This window comes from Rhinopithecus roxellana, chromosome 16 (genome assembly GCF_007565055.1).
Source record: "Rhinopithecus roxellana isolate Shanxi Qingling chromosome 16, ASM756505v1, whole genome shotgun sequence".
NCBI lineage: Eukaryota > Metazoa > Chordata > Mammalia > Primates > Cercopithecidae > Rhinopithecus > Rhinopithecus roxellana.
Genome location: NC_044564.1, coordinates 58,197,375 through 58,224,386, shown reverse-complemented (window position 1 = coordinate 58,224,386; position 27,012 = coordinate 58,197,375). Strand labels below are relative to the sequence as shown.

The 27,012-nt window shown below is 45.1% G+C and overlaps 1 protein-coding gene across 7 annotated transcripts in view; it reads right to left on the bottom strand.

Annotated features, from left to right (window-relative positions):
- Window positions 1–25,637, bottom strand: part of KDM4C (lysine demethylase 4C) — a 419,898-nt gene extending 394,261 nt beyond the window's left edge. For 3 of the 7 annotated variants that reach the window (XR_004053916.1, XR_004053917.1, XM_030919243.1), the window contains exon 1: window positions 24,814–24,943. The gene's annotated coding sequence lies outside the window, so the exon portion shown is untranslated. Of the gene's footprint in view, window positions 1–8,739; window positions 8,793–10,117; window positions 10,143–24,813 lie in introns of those variants that run through there. The other 4 variants (XM_030919239.1, XM_010357540.2, XM_030919241.1 and 1 more) reach the window with 3 other exon arrangements.
- Between the last annotated feature and the right edge of the window lie 1,375 nt (window positions 25,638–27,012).

Genomic DNA, 27,012 nt, shown 5'->3' with positions numbered 1-27,012 from the left:
AACAAGATTATATATTCATCAATTAATGAAAATGTTCTGACCAGAGGCTGACAGGAACCTAAACTTGTACTTCCACTACGAGCAACATTTCAGTATTCACTAGTTCATTGTTCATAATGACTTTATAGAGCGTAACTACTGCAAATAATGAGAATCAACTATACCTTGGCCCTTGTAATAAGACCATTCAGAAAAAGCCCCTGCCCCAAAGAAGCTTCCCAGCCTACAAGGGTAAATTCAGGCAGCCACTCCTACAGACTACAATTGACTAAGCTGGCACAATCACTCCCAGGGGACTCAGAACTAGAGAGCAAATACAATGTCATGAGGGGCTACGGCACCCACTGTCTGCTATATACATAAACAAAGAATGAGAGAAGGAAAGAGATCAGCAGAGAAAAGTAGAGTCAAGAGAATGCAAGGCCCCAAAAAAGACGAAGGGACGAGAAAGCCAAGACTGAATCATCACAGGCATAATGAAAATCACGTGCTCGATGCCTGAAGAATCTGCACCTTCAAGAGACTGCACTCTGGAGAGCTGAAATCTACATTACATTTGACATTCCAAATATGATTAAAGTCTTTTTTGTTTTTGAGACAGAGTTTCACTCTTGTTGTCCAGGCTGGAGTGCAATGGCGCAATCTCGGCTCACTGCAACCTCTACCTCCCGGGTTCAAGCAATTCTCCCGCCTCAGCCTTCCCAAGTAGCTGGGATTACAGGTGGAAAGCACCACATCTGGCTAATTTTCATATTTTTTTGGAGAGACAAGGTTTTGCCATGTTTCCAGGCTGGTCTTGGACTCTTGAGCTCAAAGCGATCTGCCTGCCTTGGCTTCCCAAAGTGCTGGGATTACAGGTGTGAGGCACAGCACCTGGCCAGTTTCTCTTTTGTTTGTGTGTGTGGGGGGGGGGGGGTGTTTTTAATAGTAGTACCAGAATTAGGATACTTGAGAAGCTATATGAGCCAGAATCCTTGTAGATGTTTACAAATTCCCGATCTCTTAACTTTTTACTGTTATAATTCCCACATCTCATTTGAGATTAAAAATAAATTACCTCTTCTTTAATGGTGTTTTCCAAAGGATTCAAGTTAAATTTGGTAGAAACAATAACATTGTTGTATTCACAGCTAATCTACTTACATAATTTTTAATATATCTCATACTTAGCTGGCATAAACTAGATTGGAAATACTGTTGACTTGCTGAGTATTCAACTGGTACTTGGATATATTAATAATAAGCATAGCCTATTTAGCGAAGTGTGTGAGCGTCAGTGGTGTTCTTTAGAGAGAATGTATGGTATCCCTTATTTGGTTAAGATAAGGGTGATTCAGAGCTTCTACTATAGTAGGCCAGTAAGATTAAGTAGCTGTAGGTGGCTGGTTAGTTTGGTTAAATAGCTCAATTAGTAATTGCATTCAGTGCTACAAAATGAATTTTGAGCCATTCAGGTTAATTTCATAAAGATTACACCAAGGAACCAATTATTAGAAAGGATTATTATCAAAACGCAAATAGGAGTGAATAAACCACCATGTGATGCACATCTGGTATTTGTAAAACAGCAGGTTTCCCACTTGCCATTGTCATCAGTTTATATTTGATAATTACATCAGTCATGATTCAATTACCCATAGTAGACATTGCTCTGGTTAACTTAAGCAGAAAGGGATTTGATATTGACTAGTGTTACAGCACTGTTGAAGGTTGCAAGAGCAGGCTCTCAGCTGGATCCCCAGGGAAGTCTCCCAGAACACTGTTGCAGCAGGAGCTGTCAAGGGAACTGCCACTGCTACTACAAATAGAAGATCAGGGTCCAAGTTCATAGCACCTTGGCTGAGGTCTGGGGAGCATGAAGTTGCCGTGGCATCTGTTTGTTTCATGAATACACCAAATTAGTTATGATCTGGGGGTCAGGAATCGTGCCAGAACTATTTCTTCAGACCCAAGCTATTTCTGCTAGATCTGCTCCAGCAAGAATGCCTTACAGGTTTCCACTCTCTCCTTACTCTGCTCAGTTTTGAATCTAAGTCTTTACATATCAAAAGACTTTAATCAGGCTGGGCAAGGTAGCTCAGGCCTGTAATCCCAGCATTTTGGGAGGCCAAGGCAGGTGGATCACCTGAGGTCAGGAGTTCAAGACCAGCTTGGCCAACATGGTGAAATCCTGTCTCTATTAAAAATACAAAAAATTGGCCGGGCCACTGCACTCCAATCAGGGCAAATGTGGGACTCCTTCTCATTAAAAAAAAAAGAAAGAAAGAAAAAGACACCAAACCTCCACCTAGATAGATGAATCTCACAAATGTAACACTGTGACACAGAGTCTTACTCTTGTTACTCAGGCTGGAGTGCAATGGCATGATCCCGGCTCACTGTAACCTCCGCCTCCTGGATTCAAGAGATTCTCCTGCTTCAGCCTCCCAAGTAAGTGGGATTATAGGCATGTGCCACCACGCCCAGCTAATTTTTGTATTTTTAGTAGAGGTGAGGTTTCAACATGTTGGCCAGGCTGGTCTCAAACTCCTGACCTTAGGTGATCCTCCTGACTCAGCTTCCCAAAGCGCTGGGATTACAGGCATGAGCCACTGCACCGGGCCTTGGAAAAATCTGATAAATCTTTGTATTTAAGCTGTGGAAGCAGAGAGTTGTCACTTGAGTGAATAAATTATTTAGCTACAAAGGCCTGAAAACCAGGATGGGTGAGGTGGCTCATGCCCATAATCCCAGGACTTTGGGAGGCCCAAGCGGGAGGATCACCTAAGATCAGGAGTTCGAGACCAGCCTGGCCAACATGGTGAAACCCTGTCTCTACTAAAAAGACAAAAATTAGCCAGGGGTGGTGGCAGGTGTCTGTAATCCTAGCTACTCGGGAGGTTGGGGCAGGAGATTTGCCTGAACCTAGGAGGCAGAGGTTGCAGTAAGCCGAGATCGTACCACTGCACTCCTACCTTGGCAACAGAGTATGACTGCATCTCAAAAAAAAAAAGAAAAAAGAAAAAATTAGCCAAGCATGGTGGCATGCCTGCAGTCCCAGCCACTCAGGAGGCTGAGGCAGGAGGATTTCCTGAGCCCAAGAGTTCAAGGCTGCAGTGAGCTATGATTTTGCCACTGCACTCCAGTCTGGGAAATAGACTGAGATTCTGTCTTTACGGGGAGCGGGGGAGGCCTGAAAAGCTGTTTGTTTTGAAGAAAAATGATGGAATGATGGGACTAGTTATCTTGACTGTCAAACTTAAGAATTTCAAGTTTTTACGGTTTGCAACTGGAAACCATTTTAGTTTGCAATTACAAACCATTTTAAATATGGAGGATGACTTGTTAAGAATGTTACATTTGATTAGACAAACATGGTGGAGGCAGGTGGAGGTTGCGGTAAACCAAGATCACGCCACTGCACTCCAGCCTGGGCGACAGAGCAAGACAGAGTCTCAAAAAAAAAAAAAAAAAAATTTAAATGCAAGGACCTGGGGGCAATGAGAACAGAGGTAACAACTTTCTTGTCTTAGGTAAAGGGAACAGTCTTAAAAATGTAAAACACAGGCATTCACTACTGAAAGAGCTACACTCACTACAGAAAAGATAAAATGACGCAGACCACATTGTCATTCTAAAAGTCCTCCCATTAGCCCCCGGAGATGTGCCCAGCTGAAGCGGAAAGAAGAACCTTTGCATGACTAACAGCTAGGGCAGCTAACATTTAAGTACTTAACATGAACATCAAGAGGTTAACAAACTTACTCAAAATTAGCTTCGAAAAGAGAAAGCCTAGGAGTTACTGAGGTTTTGCTAAAAACTTAAGTGGCAGAAAGCTGTGGAGAGCTTTGGGTGCTTAAGGCCTGCTTCCACCCTGCTGTAGATGAAAACACCAAAAGTATAATATTAATAAAAAGAATTCGGCCAGGCGCGGTGGCTCACGCCCGTAATCCCAGCACTTTGGGAGGCTGAGGCGGGTGGATCACAAGATCAGGAGATCGAGACCATCCTGGCTAACACAGTGAAACCCCATCTCTACTAAAAATACAAAAAATTAGCCGGGAGTGCCAGTGGGCGCCTGTAGTCCCACCTACTCGGGAGGCTGAGGCAGCAGAATGCCATGAACCCGGAAGGCGGAGCTTGCAGTGAGCCGAGATCACTGCACTCCAGCCTGGAAGACAGCGAGACTCCGTCTCAAAAAAAAAAGTATTCTTCCCAGATAGCTGCCTAAATTGACCAAAGTCCAAAGGAAATCAACAACAGCAATACAGATTAGACAATTGACTACAGATTCCTCCCTCTTTGTTAGGAAGTGGAAATCCATTGTTTCCTTACTTGGGGGTAGGGGGTGAAAATACAGAAGGGTGAGGAATCCAGACAAGACAATAAAAACTTCAGGGTAAACCTAAGCGCTATAGGAATTCCTGGGGAAAAGATAAGACTAAAAATGGGCCCAGTAGAAGGCTTTAAAAAGTGGGTTTGAGGCCAGGCGTGGGGGCTCACGCCTGTAATCCCAGCACTTTGGGAAGCCGAGGCGGGTGGATCATGAGGTCAGGAGTTTGAGACTAGCCTGGCCAAGATGGTGAAACCCTATCTCTACTAAAAACACAAAAATTACCCAGGCGTGGTGGCATGCGCCTGTAATCCCGGCTACTCGGGAGGCAGAGACACGAGAATCGTTTAAACCCAGGAGGCAGAGGCTGCAGTGACAGTGGGCTAAGATAGCGCCACTGCATTCCAGTCTGGGCCAACAAGAGCGAAACTCCATCTTAAAAAAAAAAAAAGTGGGTTTGAGACGGGCCTTGAAGAGAAATGGGACTTGAGCCAAAGAAAGATGTGTTGAGGCCAGGCACGGTGGCTCACGCCTGTAATCATAGCACGTTGGGAGGTCAAGAGATTAAGACCATCCTGGCCAACATGGTGAAAACCCCGTCTCTACTAAAAATACAAAAAATTAGCTGGGCGTGGTGGCATGCACCTGCAGTCCTGGCTACTGGGGAAGCTGAGGTGTGGGGAAAAGAAAGAGAGATCAGCCTGTTACTGTGTCTATATAGAAAGAAGTAGACATAAGAGACTCCATTTGGTTCTGTATTTGAGATGCTGTTAATCTGTGACTCTACCCCCAACCTTGTCCTTGCAAGAGACATGTGCTGTGGTGACTCGAGGCTTAATGGATATTGGGCTGTGCAGGATGTGTCTTTGCTAAACAAGTACCTGAAGGCAGCTTGCTGGTTAAATGTCCCTGGGCAATGGAACATCTCGGTGTAAAACCCCATTGTGTGCTTTGTTTACTGAGCAAGGAGAAAACCGCCTTTAGGAATAAGGTGGGACTTGCGGGAGCAATGCTGCTAAAAGGTTTATGGAGATGTTTGCATATGTATATCAAGGTACAGCATTTTCCTTTAAACTTATTCATGTTACAGGGATTTTTGTTCATATGTCTTACCGCTGATTTCCTCCCTACAATGATCCTATTGTCCAGCCACTCCCTTATCTTTTTTATGGTAATGATAATTATCAATAAATACTAAGGGAACTCAGAGACCGATGCCGGCCTGGGTCCTCTGTCAGCTAAGCGCCGGTCCCCTGGGCCCCGCTTTTCTTTCTCTATACTTTGTTTCTGTGTCTTATTTCTTTTCTCAAGTCTCTCGTTCCACCTAACGAGAAACACCCACAAGTGTGGAGGGGCAGGCCACCCCTTCACTGAGGCAGGAATTGCTTGAACCCAACAGGCAGAGGTTGCAATGAGCCAAGATCGTGCCACTGCACTCCAGACTGGTGACAGCGCGAGACTCTATTTCAAAAAAGCAAAGAAAGATGGGTTGAGCTGGGCATGGTGGCATGCACCTGTAATTCCTGTAGTTCCAATTACCCAAAAGGCTAAGGCGGGAGACTACCCTGAGCCCAGGAGCTCAAGGCCTCAGTGAGTTGTGATCGCACACTACACTCTAGTCCAGGAGACAGAGTGAGGCCTCCCATCTCTAAAAAGAAAAAAGAGAAAGGTGTGTTATCCTTCTTTGGGATATAGGGAACACACAAAAATAATTTTTAATTGTTCATGTATCAAAAGTAACAATGGTTCTCAACCAGGGGTGATTTTGTATCCTTGGGGACATTCGCAATGCCTGGAGACATTTTTGTCACAAAAGGAAGAGTGCAAGTTGCATCTAATGGGTAGAAGCCAGATATGCTGTTAAACACAGGAAAGTCACCACAAGCAACTGCCATCTCGGCCTCCCAAAGTGCTGGGATTACAGGCTTGAGCCACCGTGCCCGGCCAATTTAATCTACTCTTTAAGGATAAATGCATAAAAAACAAATCCATTTTTGTAAAGCAAGGGCATATGGAACACAAAAATCAGGACACAATTGCCAAGGAGAGAAGGTGGATGAGGTAGAAGAGAAACACACAGTGTTATCTGGGTGAATTCATAGAACTATATTATGTCTTTTGTATGCTCCAACTTCATATAAAACTTTTTTAAAGATGAAACAATCAACATAGGTAACATATTTCTATAAATATCGGCAAGAAAATGTTTTAATTCTATGCTAAAACTATTTTTTTTTTAAAACAGTTTCACTCTGTCACCCAGGCTTGAGTGCAGTAGCACAGTCTCAGCTCACTGCAATCTCCCCCTCCCAGGTTCAAGTGATTCTCCTGCCTCAGTCTCCCAAGTAGCTGGGATTACAGGTGTGTGCCACCACACCTGGCTAATTTTTGTATTTTTAGTAGAGACGGGGTCTCGCCATGTTGCCCAGCCTGGTCTCAAACTTCTGGGCTCAAGCGATCCGCCCACCTCAGCCTCCCAAAGTGCTGGGATTACAGGCATGAGCCACTGCGCCCATCCTAAAACTATTCTTTAAGAAATCCTAGGCCGGGCGCGGTGGCTCAAGCCTGTAATCCCAGCACTTTGGGAGGCCGAGACGGGCGGATCACGAGGTCAGGAGATCAAGACCATCCTGGCTAACACGGTGAAACTCCGTCTCTACTAAAAAATACAAAAAAAAATCTAGCCGGGCGAGGTGACGGGCGCCTGTAGTCCCAGCTACTCGGGAGGCTGAGGCAGGAGAATGGCATAAACCCGGGAGGCGGAGCTTGCAGTGAGCTGAGATCCGGCCACTGCACTCCAGCCTGGGCGACAGAGCGAGACTCCGTCTCAAAAAAAAAAAAAAAAAAAAAAAAAAGAAATCCTTCTGTATGTCAAGCAGTTACTCTAAGCTTTTTAATTTGACAATTCCTTATGTTTGTTTATTACCTAAAGGAAGACAAACCTGCATGCCCAGTGAAGGACTGTGAACCCCAACAGAGGACTGTAAACTGTTTTTTCATTGTATTTTGTTACATTACTTTAATGTAAATGTCTAGAGTGGCCAGGCACGGTGGCTCACACCTGTAATCCCAGCACTTTGGGAAGCGGAGACAGGTGGATCACTTGAGGTCAGGAGTTCAAAACCAGCCTGACCAATATGGTGAAACCCCGTCTCTACTCAAAGTACAAAAATTAACCAGATGTAGTGGCATGCGCCTATAGTCCCAGCTACTCAGGAGGCGAGACAGGAGAATTGCTTGAACTCAGGAGGCAGAGTTTGCAGTGAGCCAAGATTGCGCCACTGCACTCCAGCCTGGGCACCAGAGCGAGACTCCGTCTCAAAAATAAACAAATAAATAATAAAAATAAATAAAACAAATGCCTAGGGTTTGGTTATGCATTTGTATCCAAGCCCTTAAAAAGGAAATAACTTGCCTACGTCTCTTCCCCCAATCTTACTCTATTACACAACCAGTAACACATCTACGAATACCTATACATTTTCTTTTTTTTTTTGAGACAGAGTCTCACTCTGTCACCCAGGCTGGAGTGCGATGGTGCAGTCTTGGCTCACTGCAACCTCTGTCTTCCAGGTTCAAACAATTCTCCTGTCTCAGCAAACTGAGTAGCTGGGATTATAAGCATGCGCTACGACACCCAGCTAATTTTTGTTTTAGTCGAAACAAGATTTCACCATGTTGACCAGGCTGGTCTCGAACTCCTGGCCTAAGTGATCCACCCATCTCAGCCTCCCAAAGTGCTGGGATTACAGGCATGAGCCACCACGCCTGGCCTATGAATACCTATACAGATAAAACTAACAGATTAAATGGACAATCAAGTGTAGCTCATTTGGTAAAATACCTTTAACTTTTAAATAATCATAAACTATAATATCGACGACGACACTAGCATTAAATAAACAGTAATTTGTCTAAAGTATCTGCTTCTGTTTTTTTAAAAATGGTAATTTATGGTAGCATTTGCACACTGTGGCTGGGCACAGCCTGTAATTCCAGCACAATGGGAGGCTGAGGCAGGAGGATCGCTTAAGCTAAGGAGTTCGAGATGAGGCTGGACAATATAGGGACACTCTGTCTCTCCAAAAAAATTAAAAAATTAGCCAGCCGTGGTAGTGTGCACCTGTAATCCCAGTTACTCAGGAGGCTGAGGCAGGAGGATCACTGGAGTCTGGGAGGTTGAGGCTGCAGTGTGCCATGATCTCAACACTCCACTCTAGCCTGAGTGACAGAGTGAGACCTTGTCAAAAGAAAAAGAAAAAGAAAAGCCAGGAACTGTGGCTTACACGTGTAATCCTAGTACTTTGGGAGGCCGAGGTGGGTGGATCACCTGCAGCCAAGAGTTTGGGACCAGCCTGGCCAACATGGTGAAATCTTTCTCTACTAAAAATACAAAATTTAGCCAGGCATGGGGGGGTGGCACGCACCTGGAATCCCAGCTACTCAGGAGGCTGAGGCAGGAGAACTGCTTGAACCCAGGGGGCAGAGGTTGTAGTGAGCTGAGATGGCGCCACTTCACTCCAGCATAGGTAAAGAATGAAACTCCATCTCAAAAAATAAAAAGAAAAAAATTGAAAGAAAATAATTTGTGCCAGGTGCGGTGGCTCACGCCTGTAATCCCAGCACTTTGGGAGGCCGAGGCAGGCGGATCACGAGGTCATGAGATCGAGATCATCCTGGCTAACAGATGCAGTAGAAACCCGGTCTCTACTAAAAATACAAAAAAAAAAAAAATTAGCCGGGCATGGTGGCGGGTGCCTGTAGTCCCAGCTACTCGGGAGGCTGAGGCAGGAGAATGGCGAGAATCTGGGAGGCAGAGCTTGCAGTGAGCCGAGATCGTGCCACTGCACTCCAGCCTGGGCGACAGAGTGAGACTCTGTCTCAAAAAAAAAAAAAAAGAAAATTATTTGTACATTATGCACCCTACCAATATCTTTTGATATGGTAGCAAATCTCGACATAAATATGCCATTAATGGTAGTGGGGGAGGAGACAAGAAAATTTACAAACAATAATCCTAAATAAGAAATCTCGGCCGGGCGCGGTGGCTCAAGCCTGTAATCCCAGCACTTTGGGAGGCCGAGACGGGCGGATCACGAGGTCAGGAGATCGAGACCATCCTGGCTGACACGGTGAAACCTCGTCTCTACTAAAAAAATACAAAAACTAGGCGGGCGAGGTGGCGGGCGCCTGTAATCCCAGCTACTCGGGAGGCTGAGGCAGGAGAATGGCGTAAACCCGGGAGGCGGAGCTTGCAGTGAGCTGAGATCTGGCCACTGCACTCCAGCCCGGGCGACAGAGCGAGACTCCGCCTCAAAAAAAAAAAAAAAAAGAAATCTGTGGCCGGGCACGGTGGCTCATGCCTGTAATCCCAGCACTTTGGGAGGCCAAGGCAGGTGGATCACGAGCTCAGGAGATCGAGCCCATCCTGGCTAACACGGTGAAACCCCGTCTCTGCTAAAAATACAAAAAATTAGTCAGGCCGGGCGCGGTGGCTCAAGCCTGTAATCCCAGCACTTTGGGAGGCCGAGACGGGCGGATCACAAGGTCAGGAGATCAAGACCATCCTGGCTAACACAGTGAAACCCCGTCTCTACTAAAAATACAAAAACTAGCCGAGCGAGGTGGCGGGCTCCTGTAGACCCAGCTACTCGGGAGGCTGAGGCAGGAGAATGGCGTGAACCCGGGAGGCGGAGCTTGCAGTGAGCTGAGATCCGGCCACTGCACTCCAGTCCAGGCGACAGAGCGAGACTCCGCCTCAAAAAAAAAAAAAAAAAAAAATTAGTCGGGCATGGTGGGGAGCACCTGTAGTCCCAGCTACCCGGGAGGCTGAGGCAGGAGAATGGCGTGAACCCGGGAGGCGGAGCTTGCAGTGAGCCGAGATTGTGCCACTGCACTCCAGTCTGGGCGAGTCTCTGTCTCAAAAAAAAAAAAAAAAAAAAGTTACAAAGATTGTTAAAATCACTTTTTAAAACTTGCAAACCTAACACTGTATCTGACATGAGATGTGATCCTTATGAAAAGTTAAAAAAAGAAAAATTCTGAACAGTTGTCAGTAAATTTGTGCTTAAAAAAACTAAATTAATTCTCATTTCTAGAAAAATTACAAAACGACGCTAAAATTTGGGTCCAGATAGGACCAAATATCTACGTAATCAATGCCAACAAATATTTCTGCTTGAATAGATAAAGAGACTGTTCTGGCTGGGCAAAATGGCTCATGCCTATAATCCCAGCACTCTGGGAGGCCGAGGTGGGTGGAACACCTAAGCTCAGAAGTTCAAGACCAACCTGGCCAGCTGGGAACAGTGGCTCACGCCTGTAATCCCAACACTTTGAGAGGCCGAGACGGGCGGATCACTTGAGGTCGGGAGTTCAAGACCAGCCTGACCAACATGGAGAAACCCCATCTCTACTAAAAATACAAAATTAACCAGGCGTGGTGGCACATGCCTGTAATCCCAGCTACTTGGGAGGATGAGGCAGGAGAATCACTTGAACCCGGGAGGTGGAGGTTGTGTTGAGCCGAGATCGTGCCATTGCACTCCAGCCTGGGCAACAAGAGCGAGACTCTGTCTCAAAAAACGACAAACCAGTCTAGCCAACATGGTGAAACCCCGTCTCTACTAAAATACAAAAATTAGCCAGGCATGGTGGCAGGCACCTGTAATCCCCAGCAACTTGAGAGACAGAGGCAGAATTGCTTGAACCCAGGAGGTTGATGTTACAGTGAGCCGAGATCGCGCCACTGCACTCCAGCCTGGGCAACAGAGTAAAACTCTGTATCAAAAAAAGAAAAAAGAAAAACAGACTGTTCTCCTACAAATATTAATTTAGAAACCTAACTCATTCACTTTCTAAATCCTTATTTTTATAAAGTAACTGAATTGATAAAGACAGAAAGCAGCCAAACAAAGCCATTCCAACAGTTTCCAAAATTTGCATTCCACAGGATTGTGAGTTCACACTAAAAGCCTGCTGGGCTTGCACTGTCTCCCTCGTGGCGGCTGAAATGGGGAGAGGCTTCCCAACACCTGCAAAAGCTACCTGAGTCTCCCAGGTAGGTCACAACCCCTTGGGCCTGCTGTGGCTTCCTGGCAACTACCACCCAGGTCACCCACTGAGGCCCTCCAGCACTTAGCCTGGGCAGCAAGCCCCTCACCAACTAGCAGACTGCACTGCCTCTGCACCCACCTGTTGCCTGGACCATTGCTTTCCAGCAATTCTATATTGTGACTTTTATGAGATTATCCAGTCTCTTTAGTCAGAAGGACTCATGGGAGGCCACATAAACTACTCATTCTTAGTTTAAAACATAAAAACTAAGCCTTCAAATTGAAATACTGGCTGGGCGCAGTGACTCATGCCTGTAATCCCAGCACTTTGGGAGGCCAAGGTGAGTGGATCACCTGAGGTCGGGAGTTCAAGACCAGGCCTGACCAACATGGAGAAACCCCGTCTCTAGTAAAAACACAAAATTAGCTGGCTGTGATGGCGCATGCCTGTAATCCCAGCTACTCAGAAGGTTGAGGCAGGAAATCTCTTGAACCCGGGAGGCGGAGGTTACGGCACTGAACTCCAGCTTGGGCAACAGAGCGAGACTCTGTCTCAATAAATAAATAAATAAATAAATAAATAAATAAAATTGAAATACTTAGAAAACATAATTCAAGACAATTTAATATGCAAACTTTCCAATTATTCCTAAATATTCACAATCAGGCCAGGTGCAGTGGTTCACGCCTGTAATCCTAGCACTTTGGGAGGGGGAGGCCGAGGCAAGAGGATCACCTGAGCTCAGGAGTTTGAGACCAGCCTGGGCAACATGGAGAGACCTCATCTCTTAAAAAGGAAAAAAAAAAGATTCATGGCCGGGCGCAGTGGCTCACACCTATAATTCCAGCACTTTGGGAGGCTGAGGCGGGTGGATCACAAGGACGGGAGTTTGAGACCAGCCTGGCCAACATGGTGAAACCCCGTCTCTACTAAAAATACAAAAATTAGCTGGAAGTGGTGGCACACACCTGTAGTCCCAGCTACTCTGGAGGCTGAGGCAGAAGAATTGCTTGAACCGGGGAGGCAGAGGTTGCGGTGAGCCGAGATCACGAGATTCCGTCTCAAAAAAAAAAAAAAATTCAAAATCACAAAAACCATGTATGATATCATCTATACTGAAAAAAATAAAGAGAGGTTGGAAAACATCAAACAAAATAATCTGACCATCCTTGCTTTTTTTCATTATCAATGAATGCAAGAAATACTATTTTAGAGAATTACGGCAATTTGCACATTTTTTGTTAACTATGTGTCAAAAAAAAAACCTGAGAGAAATGAATTTGACATATGCCATATGCAATCTGTGACACTGAAACTTGCAAAAGTATTTGTTGATCATGTATTCCCTCAATCCTGATACCAATACACAGCTTCCTTGACATGAAAATACATCTAAATGTATTTTCAATATCTACAAAATGAAATAGGAAACCATAAATCCAAACTGGTAAGTTGACAGTTTGACAAGTTTAATTTCCCCAGAGTCTCAAATATTTAACCAACTTATAGTAAAATTAAATACAATCATGATACAAGCACAAAGTAAAGTCATAGTCTGTTACCCAACATTTTTCCTTGATTTACAACACATGGGGATTTTTTTTTGGTGTTTTTTTTTTTTCTTTTTGAGATGGAATTTCACTCTTGTTGCCCAGGCTGCAGTGCAATGGCACGATCTCAGCTCACTGCAACCTCCGCCTCCCAGGTTCAAGCAATTCTCCTGCCTCAGCCTCCCAAGTAGCTGGGATAACAGGCATGTACCACCATGCCCGGTTAATTTTTGTATTATTAGTAGAGACAGGGTTTCGTCATGTCAGCCAGGCTGGTCTCAAACTCCTGACCTCATGTGATCCACCCACCTCAGCCTCCCAAAATGTTGTGATTATAGACGTGAGCCACCAGGCCCGGCCTAACACATGGTTTTAATAAATACATGACCAAACCCTTATTAATGTTCACGAAAATAAATTCTATCTAGACTACATTTTGTCTAATTCATAATTTTTCTTTGTTGTTAAATAGCAAAACAAACGTCTCCATTGACCCCTTCTCCATGTGCTTGCTCTTGGAGAAGGAGGCACTGTCCATCTACACAAACGCCTTCAGTAGCATAACACTGAGCTATCCTCATTGACAACTCTTCGAGTACTGACATCTTATTAAAAAGAACCTTCTTATTAAAAATGTCTTGCATTTTGCATTTGCTTGGTTCTTTACTGCGCTTTAACATATATTACTTCATTTTCATTCTTAAAAGTTCTCTATGATGTTAGCAGGCTGTGACTATTCCCATCTGAGAAATGATGAAACCAAGGCTCAGAAATGGAAATAAATTTTCTAAGGTCAAACAGCAAATAAGTGCAATGAACTGACTGCAAGTTTTGTATCCCGGACCCAGATCCCAAATATAACTGACCTCTTTGCTAGGCTCTCCAGCTGCCAAAAAAAGAAAAGAGAAGAGAAGAAAAAAAGAAAACAGATCACACCAAGGCCCACTAAACAAGAAACAAATCTTCTCTCCACTAGGTAAAGAATTCTGGGCCGGGCGCGGTGGCTCAAGCCTGTAATCCCAGCACTTTGGGAGGCCGAAACGGGCGGATCACGAGGTCAGGAGATCGAGACCATCCTGGCTAACACGGTGAAACCCCGTCTCTACTAAAAATACAAAAAAAAAAAAAAACTAGCCGGGCGAGGTGGCGGGCGCCTGTGGTCCCAGCTACTCCGGAGGCTGAGGCAGGAGAATGGCGTAAACCCGGGAGGCGGAGCTTGCAGTGAGCTGAGATCCGGCCACTGCACTCCAGCCTGGGCGACAGAGCGAGACTCCGTCTCAACAAAAAAAAAAAAAAAAAAGAATTCTGATCAATTTTTCAGAAATGTATGACATGTTATTTAAGATGTTCCAGATTGCGTGGAAAAAAAAATAATAACAAGCTTAGTAATCTTTTCTTAAGAAGCCTAAAATGAGTAACAAAACTTAAAAACGACCCAAGAAAACTGCAAACCAGCTTCATTTAACAATATTGATGAAAATTTCCTTTTTAAAATGAATAAACTCCAGGCCAGGCGCAGTGGCTCACACCTGTAATTCCAACACTTTGGGAGGCCGAGGTAGGTAGATCAACTGAGGTCAGGAGCTCGAGACCAGCCTGGTCAACATGGTGAAACCCCATCTCTACTAAAAATACAAAAATTACCCAGACGTGGTGGCGGGCACCTATAGTCCCAGCTACTCGGGAGGCTGAGGCAGTAGAATTGCTTGAACCTGGGAGGCGGAGGTTGCAGTGAGCCAAGATTGTATCACTGCACTCCAGCCTGGGCAACAGAGTGAAACTCTATCTTTGAAAAAAAAAGAAAGAAAAACAAAAAGTGCCAAGATCATGAAAATCAAGACCATGAAAATCAAGGAAAAAAAAAAATCAAGATCATGAAAATCCTTCTCAAATCCATATTTGAGATTGAAGGATGCTTAAAAGAACTAAAACAAGAATATACATTGCACAATTCCGCACTGGATACTTTTGCTACCAAGAACATTAATTATTATAACAAATAGTGAAATATGAAGAATCTAAAAATTAGATGACAGTAATATATCAGTGTTAATTTCCTGATTTTGATGGATATACCACAGTTATAGAGAAAAACATAGGAAATACACATTGAATTATTGAGGAGTGAGGGAGCATGAAGACAACCATTTGTGTAAAAAAAAATTAAACATAAACATAAATTTATATAGAATATCTCTAAAATTCCCTAAAAGAAACCTTAACAGGGGTTTACCAGAAGAAGGGAACTAGCTGTCTAAAGGCTAAAAGTGAGAACTATGTACATTTTACCCTTTCATACCTTCTGAATTTTATATCTTGTTATATACTTGTATTGCCTATTTGAAAATAATAAAAGAAATATTGTATGTGTATACATAATACAAATTTAGAAAAATACATTAAAATTATCAAAAAAGAAAGGAAAATGAATTTACCTATCTCAGGGCCAGATTCTTCCCGCTAATGAAAGCTGCCTGAATATTATAGAGTGAGAAGTATCACTTTATGTGCCCAAATTTTAGGGAAGGATTCCTTTTTGAAAGTTAAATAGGCCGGGCACGGTGGCTCAAGCTTGTAATCCCAGCACTTTGGGAGGCTGAGATGGGCGGATCACGAGGTCAGGAGATCGAGACCATCCTGGCTAATACGGTGAAACCCCGTCTCTACTAAAAAAATACAAAAAACTAGCCGGGCGAGGTGGCGGGCGCCTGTAGTCCCAGCTACTCTGGAGGCTGAGGCAGGAGAATGGCGGGAACCCAGGAGGTGGAGCTTGCAGTGAGCTGAGATCCGGCCACTGCACTCCAGCCTGGGCGACAGAGTGAGACTCCGTCTCAAAAAAAAAAAAAAAAAAAAAAAAAGTTAAATAGACGGTCAGGCACAGCAGCTCACGCCTATAATCCCAGCACTTTTGAAGGCCAAGGCAGACAGGTCATCTGAAGTCAGGAGTTCAAGACCAGCCTGGACAACATGGCAAAACCCTGTTTCTACTAAAACCGGCAAAACCTCATCTCTACTAAAAATACAAAAATTAGCAAGGCATGGTGGCAGGCACCTGTAGTCCCAGCTACTCAGGAGGTTGAGGCAGATAAATCGCTTGAACCCGGGAGGCAGAGGTTGCAGTGAGCCGAGATCATGCCATTGCACTCCAGCCTGGGTGACAGGGCAAGACACTGTCTCAAAAAAAAAAAAAAAAAAGGCAAAAAAGAAAGAAAGTTAAATAAACTACCCACCTACCCGCAAAAAAAAAAAAAAAAAAAAAAAAACTTCAGTTCACCCATTCAAAGGGATGCCTGCGACCATTCAAAGTATCTGATGGACTCTCAGAACAGAACAGAATCAACAATATACTAATGATCAGACAAAGCATGTCCTCGGGACTGGAATTTAAACAAACATCTGGTACAAAAATGAATGAAAAGATGGAGGAAAAAAGGGAGCCAAATGAAGGAATGTATCTGCTTCTTTAACCTTGCTCAACAACAGAAAGTGGAGTGACAGAGAAGAATGTTCTGATAAGCAGAGGTGAATGCTCAAGGGTGAGGGAAGCCCAGCAGGTTAAAAAAAAAAAAAAAAACACAAACAAACATCCTGTTCAACACTACCCATCAGCTGGGGCCTACCTGTCACCAAACAATGTGTGATCATTTATGTGCTTTCCCAGGGACCAAGACTTTCTAGAAAGAGCCCTAATGAGCAGACACAGCACTTCGGATCCAGGTTCTAGTTCTTCCTGCCAGTTTAATTAGGGAATGACACTGAAGACATTAGTCTTCCAATGCCTGACACTCTCAGTCAACTGGAAAAGTTCTTATTTCTAAATGTGCAATGCTAAAAGTGGGAGCAGGACTATGAGCCCCCATAAAATGTCCCACAAAGAGACCCTCACCAAAGGCGGCCAACTGTCCTAACTCTGACATTTCTAATTTCAAAAGTTTTCCCATTCTTTCCCAGTAAACAGCAAATCAATATTTAAAATGACAGCTTTTTGTATGATTATCATATATAAGTTGAGCATCTCCAATCCAAAAATCTGAAATACTCCAAAATCTGAAAGTTTTGAGGGCAAACATGACACTCAAAGTAAATGCTCATTTCAGATTTCAAATTCTCAGATTACAGATGCTCAACTGTAAATATAATGCAAATATTCCCAAATCTGGAAAAAATCCAAAATTCACGTATTTCAGATAAGGAATACTCAACCTACAGAATATATTTTCATGTATTTTAAAATATTTACTTTGCCAGACACAGTGGCTCATGCCTATAATCCCAGCACTTTGGGAGGCTGAGGTGGGCGGATTACCGAGGTCAGGAGTTCGTGACCAGTCTGGCCAACATGGTGAAACCCCGTCTCTACTAAAAGTACAAAAATTAGCCTGGTGTGGTGGTGCACCCCTGTAGTACCAGCTACTCGGGAGACTGAGTCAGGGGAATAGCTTGAAACCAGGAGGTGAAGGTTGCAGTGAGCCAAGATCATGCCACTGCACTCCAGCCTCAGTGACAGAGCAAGACTCCATCCCCCCGAAAAAAAAAAGAAAAAGAAAATAGAGTACAGCACAGGTGGTAAAGTTTTGTGAAACTTTTGTTTCAATTTTATATATTTGTGTGTGTTGGGTCATGATGGGTAAGATGTATTTCCCAATGTGTGTGTCCTGGTTTTACAGGTTCTTTCTATTTTTGCATATATGTAAAAGTCATTAATTTGTGCAACAAATGTTTGTTGAGCACCTGTACTATAGTGCTGGTAAGGCAACAGTGTGCTATACAGAATAGAAGGGAATAAAAATACTTAGTCTCTCCCCTTGTAGAATCTTTACAGGGTAGAAACAATCAAATAATCACATAAATATACGATTATAAACCACTAAGTGTTAGGGGAAAATATAGGGAAATAAGATAGATCATCATTAGGGAAGCTGATTTAATTGGAGAAGAGAAATGAGTAAACAAGTCAGGTTTCTCTGAAGAAGTACATTCAAGTAGAGATCAGAAAGATGTATGAAAAGTGGGAAAATGAGAGGAGAAATCAGTCAGGCAAAAAACGGCACATTCAGAAAGTTGTATACAGTTTGAAGAAAAGAAAAGCCAGTAGGTAGAGAGAAAATGAAGAACCATCTAGATAAGACTTGGGTGGAGCTTGGGGTAGAAAGAGATATGGCAGGAATTTTAAATATCCTGCAGCCTATGAGAATAATCCAATAGGCATTTTAAAGATCAGACTGAAAAGAGATTGAAGGGAGGCTGGGAGTGTATGGCAGAATAACAGCATTATTCCTGAAGCAAAAGTGACAAGGTGTAAGTGATACTTTGGATGTGAGGGCTGAGGAACCATGAAGTGTTGGATAACTCATAATGAAATGAGTGAGCAATGAAATGAGATGAGATGCATGAGAAATCCCAGAGAAGCAGAGCTGAGAGCAAAGATCAGAGTTCCAATTGTTACAGTTAACAAGTAGAGATGCCAAATTAATACTGGATGGAGATATAAAAAAAGAAGTCATTAGCACAAAGGCTTTGATGACTCATCATTCTGCTCCTTAAACATCCATCCATAGTAATATACAATATAAAACCAGAAGAATTCAGAATAAATTTGAGACTTTATGCAGTAGCAGCTCATAAATACCATAGTAGCTGAAATACCACGTGTATCTGAACAGTATACAGTGCAAGAGTATAACTAAACATTCACACTCTTAAAATCATAGGGAATTCTAGCCTATTGTGTTCACTGCTGTCCACATCTGACATAGTGTATGGCACACAGTACAAGTTAATCTACTGAAGAATTGTATCCACTACTATGCAGAATAAACCACTCATAAAAAATAAAACAAACACCATCCTGGCTAATACGGTGAAACCCCGTCTCTACTAAAAAAATACAAAAAACTAGCCGGGCGAGGTGGCGGGCGCCTGTAGTCCCAGCTACTCCGGAGGCTGAGGCAGGAGAATGGCGTGAACCCGGGAGGCGGAGCTTGCAGTGAGCTGAGATCTGGCCACTGCACTCCAGCCTGGGCGGCAGAGCGAGACTCCGTCTCAAAAAAATAAATAAATAAATAAATAAATAAATAAATAAATAAAACTGCAAATAATGAGCAATGGTGCAAGAGGAATCTGCACTATGAAACATACAAATGAACCAATTAGGACATTTTTCAAAGAAAAAGGAAAAGAGTTATTTAGCACTTAGTGCTCATACCCTAATAGTCTATATTCTGTTCTATGCTACATATATCTAATGCTATATTCTGTTCTCTAAGAATCAGCTGAATTTCAGCATCAGAAATTCCAACTGGGCAGCCTATTGTAAGTACTCCTATCATTCTCTAGAAGTCTCTGAGTAATATGAGAAATAGCTAAAATGTAATAAAACTTGATGCTGAAACTATAACAAAATCTCATCTAAGTTATTAAAACAAAACAAAAACTGTTAAAAGTGCATTCTGGCCAAGAGCAGTGGCTCACGCCTGTAATCCCAGTACTTTGGGAGGCCGAGGCGGGCGGATCACCTGAGGTCGGGAGTTCAAGACCAGCCTGACCAACATGGAAAAACTCCCGTCTCTACTAAAAATAAAAAATTAGCCGGGCATGATGGCACATGCCTGTAAGCCCAGCTACTCAGGAGGCTGAGGCAGGAGAACTGCTCGAAACTGGGAGGCGGAGGTTGCAGTGAGCCAAGATCGCTACATTTGCACTCCAGCCTGGGCAACAAGAGGGAAACTCCATATCAAAAAAAAAAAAAAAGTGAATTATCCAATGTGAAAATGGCAATAACTGATTATTTTTCTTTTTCCTCTATCTTCTCCTGTTTCCCAGCTTTTCTAACAAACATGAATCTTTATTCACTTACTTTCCCTGTTCACAATGGTAACACTGATTCATAGGAGAAAATTTAGAAAATGCTCATAAACACGAAGGAAACAAATTACCCACAATTCCATCACCCAGAAGTTACTAACTACTGTCAATATTTTTGTGGGAACCTTTCTCTAAGCATGCATGAAGGTAGGAAGGGAACAGAGATACACAAGTAATGGCATGATTACTTAAGACTATGAAGGAGACTACAGAATGCTGCTATGGCCAGTGTGCAGGACTGAGGGATGACTAACTTGAAGAAGTTGACAACTGAGCTGAGCTTCCTGAAGAGTGAGATGGAATCAACCAAAGAAGTGCAACTGCGGTAGTAGTCCAGGCATAGGGAACAACAGCATGGACAGAGTACCAAGCCCATTCAGGGAACTAGGAAGAAAGATGAGTTTGGTAGGAAGGAGACTGGCTGGGCAAAGTCACACACAGAGCTGATAATTAGGAGCTGTTCCCTAGAGAAAGCAGCCTTGAAGCAGGAGCAGGAGGGATAGGCTTGCTTAAAGGAATTATTCTGACTGTTAGTACGGGGAAAGGATTAGGCCCAGCAAGTGTGGATTTAGAAGGTCGTAACCCCCCGAAGGGTAAGGAGGATGAGGAAGTAAAGAATCTTTAGGGGGTGGGGGAGTGAAAAAGACAATGACCTGGCCGGGTGTGGTGGCTCATGCCTGTAATCCCCCAGTACTTTGGGAGGCTGAGGCAGGTGGATCACCTGAGGTCAGGAATTCGAGAGCAGCCTGGCCAACATGGTGAAACCCTGTCTCTACTAAAAATACAAAAATCAGCTGGGCGTGGTGGCAGGCGCCTGTAATTCCAGCTACTTGGGAGGCTGAGGCAGGAGAATCGCTTGAACCCAGGAGGCGGAGGTTGCAGTGAGCAGAAATCACGCAAATGCACTCCAGTCTGGGCAACAAGAGCAAGACTCCAGCTTAAAAAACAAAAAAAAGACAATGAAATTTAAATTTAAATTTAATTTTAAATTAAATTTATATTTTAGGCTCCACAAAATGGTATAGATTTGTAGGGATAAAAAGCATACAGTGACTTTAATTATTATATACCTCCTAAGAAATTCATATCAGAAATAGAGCTTGCAGGCCAAGCACAGTGGCTCACACCTGTAATCCCAGAACTGTGGGAGGTCAAGGCAAGAGGATTACTTGAGCCCAGAATTTTGAGACTAGCCTGGACAACACAGTGAGATCCCATCTCTACAAAAAGAATTTTTTTAATTGAAAAAAAAAAAGAAGGAACAATGAAAACACATGGACACAGGGAGGGGAACATCACACACCGGGGCCTGTTGGGGGGTGGGGCGCTGGGGGAGGGATAGCATTAGAAGAAATACCTAATGTAAATGATAAGTTGATGGGTGCAGCAAGCCAACATGGCACATGTATACCTATGTAACAAACCTGCATGTTGTGCACATGTACCCTAGAACTTAAAAGTATAATAAAAAAATTAAAATGGCCGGGCATGATGGCTCACGCCTGTAATCCCAGCACTTTGGGAGGCGGAGGCGGGCGGATCATGAGGTCAGGAGATCGAGACCATCCTGGCCAACATGGTGAAACCCTATCTCTACTAAAAATACATAAAAATTAGTTGGGCGTGGAGGCACATGCCTGTAATCCCAGCTACTCCGGAGGCTGAGGAGGAGCATTGCTCCAGGGAGTTGGAGGTTGCAGGTTGCAGTGAGCCAAGATCACACCACTGCACTCCAGCCTGGGCGAAAGAGGGAGACCGTCTCAAAAAAAAAAAGAAAAAGAAAAAAGAAGGAGAGGTTGTGGGAGAAGCATTAAATATTAATATTTAACAATAGGGAACATAAATTTTTCAGTAGATATTGAGCTTAATCAAAGCACAGAATGTACATGTCTTATCACTATATCCCTAATAAATATAGAGCAAATAAGTGAATATCAAGGGAATAACCATGAGCAGTATAAAGACTGTGCTAACAGGAAGGGATGATCAGGCCAGGTGCAGTGGCTCACACCTGTAATCCTAGCACTTTGGGAGGCTGAGGCAGGCAGATTGCTTGAGCCCAGGAGTTTGAGACCAGCCTGGGTACCATGGCAAGACCAGAAAAATTAGCTAGGCATGATGGCATGCACCTGATGCACCTGTAGTCCCACCTACTTGAGAGGCTGGGGCTGGAGGATTGCCAGAGCACAGGAGGCAAAGAGGTTGCAGTGAGCCGAAACTGTGCCACTGCTGCACTCCAGCCTGGGCATCAGAGTTAGACCCTGTCTCCAAAAAAAAAAAAGAACAGGATGATCTTAATAATGACATCTAGAGGCCGGGGCAGTGGTTCCCGCCTGTAATCCCAGCACTTTGGGAGGCTGACGTGGGCAGATCATCTGAGGTCAGGAGTTCGAGACCAGCCTGACCAACGTGGTGAAACCCTGTCTCTACAAAAATACAAAAATTAGCCAGGCATGATGGTGGGTGCCTGTAATCCCAGCTACTGGGTAGGCTGAGGCAGGAGAATCACCGGAACCTGGGAGGTGGAGGTTGCAGTGAGCCGAGATCGCACCATTGGCACAGAGTGAGACTCCATCTCAAAAAAAAAAAAAAAAAGACATCCAGAAAAGGAAAACACAGCACTAGCCATAGGATAAAGCCTCACTTTAGAGAACTGAAGTTGGTAGTGGAGCAGGGAAAGGTCAACAGGACCCTTCAAGGATTGAAAGAGTATCCCCCAAGACTATCGCTCCTTATGCATGCAGTCATTCAACAGAAGATGTTTAACCCACCAATTTTATATATATATATATATACACACACACCCAAGAGTAAAGAAAACACATGTCCACACAAAAACTAGTTCACAAATATTCATAGCAGCATTATTCAGCCAAAAGTAGAGATAACACAAATGTCTATCAACTGATGAATAAACAAAATGTGATGTATCCATAATAGAATATTAGCCATTAAAAGGAATGAAGTACTGATACAGGCTGCAACATGAATGAACTTTAAAAAACACTATGCCAAGTGAAAGAAGTCACTCACAAGACCACATAGTGTATGATTCCACATATATAAAATGTCCAGAATAGCCAAATCTATTGAGACAGACAGCAGATTAGTGGTTGCCTAGGGATAGAAGGGGAGAGAATTGGAGGGAACTAGGCAATGACAGCTAATAGGAACATAGCTTCTTTTGGGGATGATAAACAAATTTTAAAAATTCATTGTGGTGATGGTTGCACAAGACTATTAATTTACTAAAAGTTATTTTTTATTTATTTATTTGTATTTTTACTTTTTTTTGTTTGAGATGGAGTCTCAGTCTGTCACCCAGGTTGGAGGGCAGTGGCGCCATCTCGGCTCACTGCAACCTCCGCCTCTCGGGTTCAAGTGATTCTCCTATCTCATCTGGGATTCCAGGCGCCCGCCACGACGTCCGGCTAATTTTTGTATTTTTAGTAGAGACGGGGTTTTGCCATTTTGGCCAGGCTGGTCTTGAACTCCTGACCTCAGGTGATCCACCCGCCTTGGCCTCCCAAAGTGTTGGGATTACAGGCACGAGCCACGGCGCCCGGCCTGATTTTCAACTTTAGAAAAGCAACTGACTAAAGTCTGTTAATAAAAAGAAGTAAGACTTCGGTTTAAATTGTACTGCATTACCAAGTTTGTGGGGTACAGTAAAAGCTTACGTGAAAACTCTTCATAACACTGAAATTGGGAGAAAAAAGACCTAAAAACCCGAACAACCGTGTAATCCGTTCCAAAACAAACTATGGGAGGGCTGCGCGGAAGCCAGCAAGGTAAGAAAACAAGCGATAATCGCAAAGGAGAGCCGACTGCTTGCTAGCAAAAAATGGACCTTTAAAAATTAAAACCACTAGTTTTCAACCACAGCACTTCGAAATGAGAATATCAGTCACCGTTGCCATAGAAACAGTAAAGCCAAGTTGCCCGGAATTTAAACATTTTTTTAAATACCGCAAACTGAAATGGGTGAAAATAGGGCAAAGTTTAGTGTGAACCTAAGTGGCCGGAACCTACTAGTAACTTTCACCGGGATAAAGGTGACTCTGCTTTTCTAACCTACATTTCCGAACAGTGCTTTACAAATCACCTCTCGAGGTTAGTTCATCAAGTGCAAAAAAAGTTTACCCTGTCTCCTCCGGAAAAAGGAACCTGACAAAACCCCTCCCGGAATCGCCCACAATCAGAGCGAGTCAGCGCAGGCTTGCACCGCGCAGCGAAGAGGGAGCGGAGCATCGAGTCCACGCGGAAAGCATCTGAATCCCGCCTGCTGGCTTTACTGGCAGAGCACGCAGGAAAACCCCAAGCTCCAGCCTGCAGCCCCGGCCTGTCTGGCTCCCTCCTCCACGTCCCCACTGCACGCCACGTTCTGTGCCCGGCAGTCCACGCGCCCTAATCCAACTCGCATTTATTAAGCACCCGCTGTCTACACCGCATCATGGTTCCTCCAGGCACTGCAAGAAGAAATGGCCCCATGCCGGGGGAAAGAAACACCAAAAGGACAGCCGCGAGGGCTGAAGACGACCCCGAATGACGGGCTGACTGCCTGCAACGGGTGGTCAGGAGAGGAGCTCCCACCCTCACCCCGCGGGTCGTGACACTCCCAGGGAAGGGAGGGCCCCGAGGGGTGCACCAGGCCCAGCCTTCCTGGAGTCCGCCACGGGCGAACTGGAGGCGTTAAGAGGTCCGCATCCCCGGACCGCCCGAGCGCTCCTCTGCCCCAAGGAGGCGACCCCGACTCCGGATCCAGGGAAAACGGCAAGCGCGGGCACCGAACCTCGGTAAGGGTCGGAGCGGGCTGTCACCTGCCCCCGCATCCCTCCCCTGCGGCCGCGGCCGGCCGCTCCCTCCCTAGCGTGACAGTCGCGGCAGTCACGGACGGAGCGTCTCTGCCCCGGCGTCTCCACTCGCCCGGACGCCCGCACCCCCGTGCCCCACGCGGAGGGGGGCAGTGCCGGGAAGACCTCTCCGGCCCCTCCCCCCGCCCCGGCCTCCGGACTCCGGAAAAACGGTTACCTGGCGCGCAGGCTGGGGCGAGAGCACGACCCGGTGGAGGAGGAAAAGAAGACAGTGGCCTCCGGCCCAGGGAGATTTGGGAAATTTGGCAGACTTGTTCCGCACTAGGTGACAGCTGTTCGCTGCGCACGCGCACAGGACCCCGGCCGCCCGATCACTGCGCCGCGCCTCACCCTCCCGTCGAGGCGGTGGGTGGGAGGCAGCGGCGAAGGCGCGCGCACCGGCGGCTCTCCCTGCGCGAGGGCGCGCGCGCCGTCACGTGACCGCTGGGGCCCGCACTTGGTGAATCACGTGAGCTTAACAAACAGCTTAAAGGTGCCCGGCACGCTCTTGGTTTGGGCTCTACTTCCGCGCTGTGGTTAACTTGGGCTTGCTGGTTCGCATCTTCTTGTCCTTTGGACACAGGCATATCCCATTCTTTCCGGAGGGGGAAGATACTCGCATAGAAGGAGAAAACAGGTGCACAGAACCTTGCCCGGAAGCGCCTGCTGGGGTCCCGCAGGGCTGGACCTGATGTAGTCCACGCGCCACACGTCCTCCTGGGCTACGACGCACACCTATGGCGGCCTCAGACGAGCGAACGTCAGCGTGGCGTTGCCAGGGGTGGAGCCTCGGAATGTCGTGGAGAGCCTGGCGAGAAAGTCGGGGCTCGCAGCTGTCCGCCGATGACAGCACTGTGTGCCCGTTCTCCCTTCACCCGGTGGCCGGGACCTCTGAGCCTCCTTCCCACAATGGGAGATCCCGAATGGGCGAAGAGTATCTGCGTGTCCCAAACCTTTAACAAGTAACTACCCAGCAGGAGCGTTTTGTCAGCCTCTGGAAGCGAAACTGTCCGATGTTCGAGTCACCCTTCACCAAGCACGTCCCGCCCCGACCCGCCCAAGTGTGCTCTTAAGATATAAGGAGGCACAGAGGTGACCCAAATAGGAATCCCGGGCTGGCGGTCCCTCAAAAACTAGAGTTGATAACAATTTGGCCTGAATTGAAGTGACTAGAAATGCAGGTGCCTCCAGCGTCTGAGACTTAGATCTAAGTTAACGTCCTACAACTTGTTGCTTCTCCTCTATAACTCCACCTTCCGAGGTTTCAGAAGGAACCAACCAGACCTTAAGCCCCTCTACTGCAGAAGACAGATGGTTGAGCATCAGATGTTTGCAAGGCTGAATGATTTTTTTTTTTTTTAATTTCCTGCAGAGCTCCCAGCTGGGTCCCTTGTGGCGCTTACTCTAACGTCTTAGCTAAGAAAGATTAGGCATATCTTCACACCAGTGAGCAAAGCTGGGCTGTCTAATATGCTGAATTTTCTGTTACATTATACTGATAACAGCTTTTTAAAAATATATCGACACCACTTACCACGCCCTTGAACTCGTTTCTCACTGGGATGAACATTGTGAGGACATTTGGAATGTGGTTAATTGAGCTAAGGCTAACGGGATTATTGGGTCACCATATTTCTTTAGTTGTTAAAAACAAAGTTCTGCTACCCAAATACACACTGTATTTTTTGTTTTTTTTTTTTTTTTTTTTGAGACGGTGTCTTGCTCTGTCGCCCAGATTGGAATGCAGTGGCGTGATCTCGGCTCACTGCAACCTCCGCCTCCCAGGTTCAAGAGATTCTCCTGCCTCAGCCTCCCAAGTAGCTGGGATTACAGGCGCCCACAACCACGCCCAGCTAATTTTTGTATTTTCAGGAGAGACAGGGTTTCGACATGTTGGCCAGGTTGGTCACGAACTCCTGACCTCAGGCCTCAGGTGATCCGCCCGCCTCGGCTTCCCAAAGTTCTGGGATTACAGGCCTGAGCCACTGCACCCGGCCACACACACTTCTGAACTTGCCTAACGTATACTCAACTGGGAATTTTCCAAATGTGTGCATGTGTTGTCAGGATCCCAGCCATCCTTACAAGTAAATTGGATACGCTCAGATAATAAATATGCAGCCCAACATTTTTTTTTTTTTTTTTTTTTTTTTTTGAGACGGAATCTCGCTCTGTCGCCCGAGCTGGAGTGCAGTGGCCGGATCTCAGCTCATTGCAAGCTCCACCTCCCGGGTTCACGCCATTCTTCTGCCTCAGTCTCCCGAGTAGCTGGGACTACAGGTGCCCACCACCTCGCCCGGCTAGTTTTTGTATTTTTTAGTAGAGACGGGGTTTCACCATGTTAGCCAGGATAGTCTCGATCTCCTGACCTCGTGAT